The sequence below is a fragment of the Callospermophilus lateralis genome, chromosome 13, assembly GCF_048772815.1.
Source record: "Callospermophilus lateralis isolate mCalLat2 chromosome 13, mCalLat2.hap1, whole genome shotgun sequence".
Lineage (NCBI taxonomy): Eukaryota > Metazoa > Chordata > Mammalia > Rodentia > Sciuridae > Callospermophilus > Callospermophilus lateralis.
The window spans coordinates 35,509,837-35,518,428 of NC_135317.1; positions in this window are offsets into that span (position 1 = coordinate 35,509,837).

The following is an 8,592-nucleotide window of genomic DNA, read 5'->3' on the forward strand; positions in this document are numbered from 1 at the left end:
GTATTTTTTTTTTTACCATTTATCCACTGATGGACACTTAAGTTGATTTCATATCTTGGTTATTGTGACTAATGCTACACTGATCAAGGGAAGACAGATGTCTTTGTATGGCAGCAATTACCTTTCCTTTGTTTATTGTTGCAGAAGAGTGCTGGATCTTGTAGTAGTTGTGTTTTTAAATATTTTGAAGAAACTCCAGACCATTTTCTATAATAGCCATACAGGTTTCTAGTTGTTATTTATTTTTTTATTCTGTAGACAGTTTTAACTAGATCATTTCCAAGTGAATGTATTGTTCTCCTCTGCTAGAAGGCTGGCTTTCAGTGAAGATCCATGAATGTCACAAAGCTAGACCTCTTTCAGAGTCAAACTGAATACTTAGCGTCTTTGGCTTTGGGATTTTCCCAGCTCGCAATAACTGGGCTGGGTTTTCAAGGCATCTCGAAGGACTGCTTCCAGCGCATTGCTAACAAGCACTTGCTGCCTTAACATTTTTGTGTCCAAACCTCAACTATTCAGCTAAAAAAAATTAAGAGACAAGTTTCAGCAAATCGAATTGTTCAGTGTTGGTCTCAGTTCTGCTAAAGAGAGACTAATACACTACAATTGACAATAAATAGCAGAGGCACCTTATTTGGATTTGTTTTTCTGAGTATCTTCCATTTGGGATTTATAAAATCCACACAAGCTCTGAAAAAACTACAATTTCCTGTCTATTAAGCCCAAAATGGAAAAACAAATACAATGAAAAACAGCAACCTAGTTGACAGACTAATATATATTAATCCCATCGCCATGGTTGAGAGATGGGAAATTATTATTGAATAAGACTCTTTCATCAAACCAAATATTTCCTAATGCTCCAAAGTACATATCTGGCTTGCTTCTGCTTTACACATCTGCTTCTCTCTTTGAACTCTGATATTAATCTGAAGGTTGCATGCAGCTGCACAGTTCTAAGATAATTAGTTCTTTCCATTATATATTACGATTGATAAGGCAGACCTCAAAAACATTCAGAGCTTGGATTTGCATAAACTCTGGGCAGTAAGGAGACTTTTTCCAAAATTCAAATCAATCTTTTGGAAAAACTTGTACAGTTTCCAGACCCTTCTTGGAATCTTTTACATCTTACCTCTCCGAGTATTTTCCCTTTAGCCTCTTTCTCTGTATTTTTATACTTAATTGCTAGCAGCTCTTTGTGTCCTCTCTGGAATATGTCGAAGACAACCAACCTGAAGGAGGTGACCCCAGACCTGATAAGTATCCCAGCAAATCACTGGGCTGGCTTTTTATATTAAACATGGAGGATTTTGAAGCATTTCCTCCCGAGCTTCAGGAATTTGAAAACATTTATGTAGCCTCAGCTTCACAGGTTTCTCCCTATGAGATGAAACCCACCACCTCCAAGATTGTGATGGTACTTCGGGTCATGAATTAAGATGTCCCTCCATAGCAGGGAAGTCACCCCTGGAGGCGGTTCCAGGTCCTCTGAAAGAAAAAGACTCCAGGTGTTCTTGTTCTAGCCCAGTGCTTTGTTTCCATGAAGGACAGTGGAGGCCAACAATGGAGGCGAGATAAAATTCCTACATCCAGAGTGGGCAGGAGCTGGACTGAGGGTCAATGAGACATTCTAGGATGGAAGAATATTTTAAGCAAATTGCAGTATTCCTTTCCAATAAATGCAAACCAGCTTGAATTTATCTAGGAATACCACCCAGGTGGCCATGGTTCCAAAATTCAGCTTTGTGAACATAGTTTGAAAAGGAAATTTCTATTTGTCAACAGCATTCTTATTTGACTCACAGTTAGTGAAAACACAAATCATACCTTGGTCACTAATTGTCCTGGAAGACTGTCCTTCTTCTTAAAAGTAAATGAATGAATAGCCGAATGTTTGGCTGTGGTGTGTTAGGACAATTTGAAAGCATGGTGATGGTGTCGCCTGCCTGTCCTTGCTTCTTGCATATTGCCTTTATTAGGATTGTGTTTGGCTTAGCCTATAACTGTCATGGCTGTCAAGCTTTTTGGAAATATACATGTATTTATACATACTTTTTTTTTTTTTTGGTCTAGAAATTCACAGTACCTAAATATTTTTTTACTTTTACAAAGCAAATTTCATCATCTGCCAAAATCCTGCCAGTAATTTTAACCCAGCAGGAAAGTATGTTGTTCTTATTTGTTCTACTCTGAGTTCCATTTGGTTGAGTTGGCAGGAAGCCTGGGGGAAACAGTATGCATGTCATTTGACCACTGTTTCTTTCTTAACTCGCTCTCCTCTTTGGCTTCCATGACTCCATGCGGCCTGGTTTTCCTCCAGGCTTTCTCTGCCTACACCACTGACACTCCAGGTGCTGGAATGCTTCAGGCATTGGTCTTAAACCTTCTTTGACTCCTCAAGTCCAGATCTCTCTTTTGGGGTGCAGAATCATATCTAACTTCCTGTTTGAAATATTCACTCGTCTGTTTCAAAGTCCATGTGCTGACTTGAACTCTGATCTTCCAACTTGCTCCCCTCTCAGGGTTCCCCATCTGTGCTAGGTTAGAGATGCCCCAATTTATTAGACACTATGTCTAGCCCCTCTCTTTGAATCTGGGAAAGCTTGATCAGAGTGCTGCTGTGCAGTTTCTAAGTCCAGACTTCCAGAGGCCGGAAGCTCCCACGTTGCATTTCTCGGGGCACTTGTAAAATATCTAGAGTGGAACTGTTACCTGGAATTGGAATGATGCCCTGACCAAACACCAAAACAAAGCATCAGCTTTCGGATCAGGCAGGTGAGGCTGGAAGTGTCTCAAGGAGACAGTTGGTAAGGATTTGAAGGACAAGGAAAATGTTTTAAAAAAAAATGACCAGTGTTATAGAGTGGTGAAAAGGAAAGCAAAACTGGTATCTGCAGAATGTGGAAAAGAGAAATAAATGTCTCTATCTAATGAATCTGTGGATCTGGCAAAGGAGATTTCCAGGTTAAAAGGACAAAAGCTTCAGTGAGTTTCTTTTAGGTGCATATGAAAAAACATGAGAACAAGATGAGCTTAAGAACCAAAACCAAAATAGTTAAGTTTTCAGCTGAAGTTTAGAGGAAGTATAAAGGAGCCTAGGACTTTCTTTCTTTCTTTTTTTTTTTTTTTAAGAGAGAGGAGAGAAAGTGAGAGAGAATTTTTTTAAAAAATATCTATTTTCTAGTTCTCCGCGGACACAACATCTTTGTTTGTATGTGGTGCTGAGGATCGAACCCGGGCCTCACGCATGTCAGGCGAGCGCGCTACCACTTGAGCCACATCCCTAGTCCGAGCCTAGGACTTTTTAACCCTTTCTAATAAATAAATTCTGTGTCAGAAATAGCTTTGGGGCAAAGACCAAACCCCGGGCTATATGAGGAAGACATGATCTCAGGACAAAGATCTCAAGAGCATGGCTTTAAGATGCTTGGTTAAGACTTCAGAACGACTTAAGCATGTACTTACTAGGACTTACGAGAACCAAAAGGCCTATCTTATAAATCATGGATACATAAATAATAGGAATTTTAGGTATTAAGGACCATGTTCTCCTGTAACCCCACCAGCTACCCAAGGCACAGAAGGGTCCATCTTGGTAAGACATGTGGGTAGATTTCTGATCACTGGAATAGATGATAAATCGATAAATAACAGATCCACAAATGTCTTTGAGAAATTATATGAGCTAAGAGTAAAACAGACAAGATATACAAAATAACAAGAGATGTTTTGATCCCCAAAATGTGCACAAAAAGGAAACAGGCTGGGAAAAGTACTTGGCTGCCATGTTGGTCATTTCTTATGGGAGGGGAAGGATGACTCAGAAGATGGAACTAAAAATCCAGAGAGCGGAGCCAAGAGCTCTGCAGGATGATTTCCAGGGTGTAGGAATTTCCAGAATGAAGAAAACAGCAACAGGTGCTGATGTGAGTTATAAACCTGCAAAGGGCCAGTGTGTGCTCTGTGACTATGTTCTGCCTCTTTTGAATGGGACTGTTACAGTTTTCCTACATCAATCCAACTATTGTTAGTTTTTTGAAAGCCACAATGTCTTCAGATTGAGAGGAACCATACCCAACTAGCCTCATTCATATGTGAACCTGATTTCAGTGATGATGAAACTTAGACCTTGGGTCAATGCCACAGTGGACTGAGGCATTTGGGGGTCTTGCAAAGGGCGGGAAGTGGTTTTCATGTGGGAAGTTCGTAAATCACTGAAGGCCAGAAAAAATGATATGTACAATACCCATAAACTCTTTGACTATTCTTTCATTGTATCTGAGTAGGCTTGACAATTCGAAAATGGCAAAAGTAGTCTCATAGAAATTTCTAGGTTCGGATTTCAAAATACTAGGAACTTCTACTTCCTATTCCTTGGAATACTACAACTTGCAACCTTACTGTCATTTTGTAAGGTAGGCCAGGCCATGTGGAGTGGTCCATAAGTGAAGAAACTGAGGCCCCTGGCCAACGTGCTTGGCTTTCTCTATCTGACAACAAGAATCAACTTGCCAGTCATGTAAGGGAGCCATAATAGAAGTGAATGGGGTGACCCCATTGCTGACATATGCTGTTTTTTTTTTAAATTACATTGACATCTTAAAATTTAATATGATCAAATGCACCCAGTTTTTCCCTCTAAGATTCAGAGTTTGGAGGCTTTGTCTAACAAAGCCTTTTAAAATTCTCTTTACTTTTTCTAAAATTCTGGAGTTGTTTTTTTTTATCCACATTGAGATCTACAACTCATATGGAATTTATGTTTTATGTATGATATGAGGAATGACTCATTTTGTTGGTTTTTTTCCTGTTGAAAATCAATGGTACCGACAGGATTTGTGGATGAGTCCATTCTTTCTCCACTGATTCCTTGAATCCTATCCTCATACCTCTTGCTAATTCTCATATACAGCTAGTACTGTTTGGAGAGTTAATATATTTCATTGATCTAACATCTATGTATTCTTTGGCTAAAACCACACTTTAAAAATTGCTAAAGTTCTGATATATGGTAGAGAAAACCATCCCTCTGTTTGGAATAGTCAGTTATTCTTGGCCGTTTATCCTGCCACAAGAATTTTAAAATCAATTTGCTAGTTCTGTTTGGTTGTACTTGAATTAGACTTGCATTGCACTCAAGATCAACATATACACATGAATGCTCCTGACTTCCATTGCAACTGATTAGAAAATACAGTAGAAGGATAATATTTGCAAGAGTAAGAATACCGGGAGATCCCTTGCAAAATGTATGCCCGTCTTTAATGGCAAAAAATTATAAAGTTTATGAAAAGTTGAAAAGAATGTGGCATATTCATAAATGGGAAGCCTCAACACATTAATGAAGGTAGCGAACCTAGTTTATTCTATTGCTTTTAAAAAATAAAAGTATTCCTTCACATTTTTCTAATTGTCTAAATTGAAGGATGAAATTATTTTTACATATTTCAATGCAATGCCTAGAATTTAGTGTGTTGTCTTCATCCTCTCCTCTTTCTTATTTCTAATCTTTAATAACACCTTCACACTTAAAATATTTTTTATTCCATAATTACAGAACCACTTTCTCTTTTGATTCTGTTATTCTCAATATTCCCTCGCTGATCTTGATCTCTTTATTTCTTACATACTAATCTTTCCATCCTTGATTTTGCTCTATTTTTATTGCATATGCCCACTCTCCTAATTCCTATATTGTTTTAAATGGTAATGACACCTCAGACTGCTCTCTTGACTTGCACACTCATATGTCCACTGGCTAAAAAGGCATGTCCATTCCTATATTCAACACCCCAAGTCAAATTTATGTATTTATTTTTTTTGCTTGAGAACCTGTCCCACTATGTCTTCAATGAGTGATGGTCTTGTTAACATACACCTTTAAAACAAAGTCAGAAGGATACCAGCAGCAAAAGTGGCTTCTGGGTAACATTGTCCTTAAGGATTTTTCCCACTATAAATTTTCTTTGCATTTTTATACACCTCTATGACAAGTAATTTTTATATTTTCTCACTTGTCAATTTGTCATTGTAACTTTGAGCCAAAACAAACAGGACCCCCCATTATTCTTAAGTACGCAGAGTACACATGTTCCCAATAAGTTCACAAGTTGTATGTGAGTAATATTTGGATGACAATGAACTAACACACTTCATGGTGTTATAGACTAGATGAAGTCTATTAGAAACAGGAAATATTTTCACTAATAAGAGTCAACAAGTCTTACAGGAGAAAGAAAGTGTCCAAGTTTTAGAAAACCAATAGTTATTCAAATTTGGAGGATAAGGTTAAGGAAATGCTTCTATATAAATACCAAATGCTTTCTGTCTGCTTTCAATTTTGCCAATCTTCCCAGATCTTGTCATGTCACAATGACATAGAAAGCAGACAGTTGTCAACAATGATTTTGCTACTATTTCTTCATGGTTTTTATTTCCATTGTAGTATCAAAATGTTCCCATCTCCTAACAATAGTGCCATGGGCACTTTCCCTGGCATACCTTCAGGAGAGTATAAGGCTGTGTTTTATAATACAGTCTGGATAGACCATATAACAGGTGTAGAACTTTGGGTAAATAACCTCTGTGGACTTCAGCTTCCTCTTATAAAACAAAGCAAACAATATCGCACTTGAGTAATATAATAACCATTAAGTGAGCAAATGTGCCTGAAGTACTAAACACACTGGAGATACAGTAGCTCAATAAGAAAGACCCAACTCAGTAGGTACTGACCAAAATGCCTCTAAACCCAGCTGCAGTATCACATTTGCAAACTCATTCTTGTCTCAGCCCTTGGTTATACTTCCTATAGCACCTGGATACACTATTGTTAGCTTGATTCTGTTCCATACTTGGCTCAGTTTGCATGGCCCTCTGGTCTCCAATGCATGGTTGGTTTTCCTGGTTTATCCTTAGCCTCTGAACAGCTGACTTCCTGGGCTTGGTTGAATACCTGGTATTTGACACATCTCCTGAACCACATTCACTGGAAATCCAAGCAAATGCAGCCCAATCCTTTCTGAACCTGTACTTGACCCTGAAGTAGCTAGTGCGGGATTAAAGTAAAAATTCATTAATTACTTTAAGAGAATGCCTGGTACCTCTCAAATAGGGTCATGTGACTCTACAAGTGGAGCTGTCTCCCTTTAGGATGTTTTAGTGGTGGATTAGAATAGCTCATCAGAATCTGAGGTAGGTCAGTGATAATATTCTAACAATCTCACAATATCTTTCTTAACAGATTTGATGCCAGGTGAATCCAAGAGTCTAAAAATCAATTGGACAAAATGAAGGAGCTTGCTTCTTATCAAAATAAAGGCATGGTTAAGTTGTCCCATTGATAAGCTGTGCTGATCAACATATATTCATCAAGATAACCTTTGGTGAGGAGGAAAGCATCTTTGCCAGAGCCCATAAGCCCTCTTCCCATCTCCCAGTTCTCAGTTCCCCCGTCCAGCTAAACTCTAGGATGGAACTCTCTCTACACAACCTCCTCACTGCCTGGGATCTCCCCAGCTCTCAAGTGCCCTCCAGTGAGGCTCACATTCTACAGTCTTATCAAAACTCCTCTTGTCCAGGTCTCCAGTGAACTCTTTGCTGCCAAGTGCAGAGGCTGATTGCTGTGGTCTTTGCCCTATTCACTCTTCCACTCCCGCTTTCTTGGAAACATCTGCTTTGCTTGGCTCCCTCTCAGCCCTGCTCTCTTGGCCCTTCTCTTAACTTTGCTGGCTGCAAGCCCGATGTCTCCTTTCCTGGTGTCTCCTCCTCTTGACAACCTCTAAACATCAGAGTTCCCCAGGGCTGTGCCCTGCTCCTCCTCCTGCCTTCTCTGTGTGTAATCCCTCACTAGTGATCTCATCCGGTCTCGTGTCTCTGACATCCAAATTCTGGAAACGTCCACATTTGAGTTTCGAGCTTAATAAAACTCTTTCCAGTACACGAGGCTCATTTATTCTATTGCCTATTGGACACCCCTCTCTGAATGTCGAACAGACATCACAAACTTAAACCTAGGTACAGCAAAATTCCAAACTTCGCCTCCTCACATTGATTTTCTTCATCTTCCCCAACTCAGTGGAGGAGTTTCATTATTCCAACTGCTCAAGTCAACCATCCTGTGGGAATACTTGATGGTCTTTTTGTTTCTCCGCCCTCTGCTTTCCTACCTCCAATCTGCCAGCTGATTCTGTGGGATCTAGCTTCAAAAGGAATTGGTAATTGAACCATTTCTCACCCCGTCCTGGTTTAAGCCACCAACAGTTCTTGCCTGGTGTAGTGTGATTTTTCTCTCACCTGGTCTACTTCTACTCCTGTTTTTTCATTGTCTGTTCTTATAGCAGACAGAGCAATTTTTTTTAATTATTATTATTTTTTTATTGTTGATTGTTCAAAACATTACATAGTTCTTGATATATCATATTTCACACTTTGATTCAAGTGGGTTATGAACTCCCATTTTTACCCCAAATACAGATTGCAGAATCACATCAGTTACACTTCCATTGATTTATATATTGCCATACTAGTGTCTGTTGTATTCTGCTGCCTTTCCTATCCTTTATTATCCCCCCTCCCCTCCCCACCCCT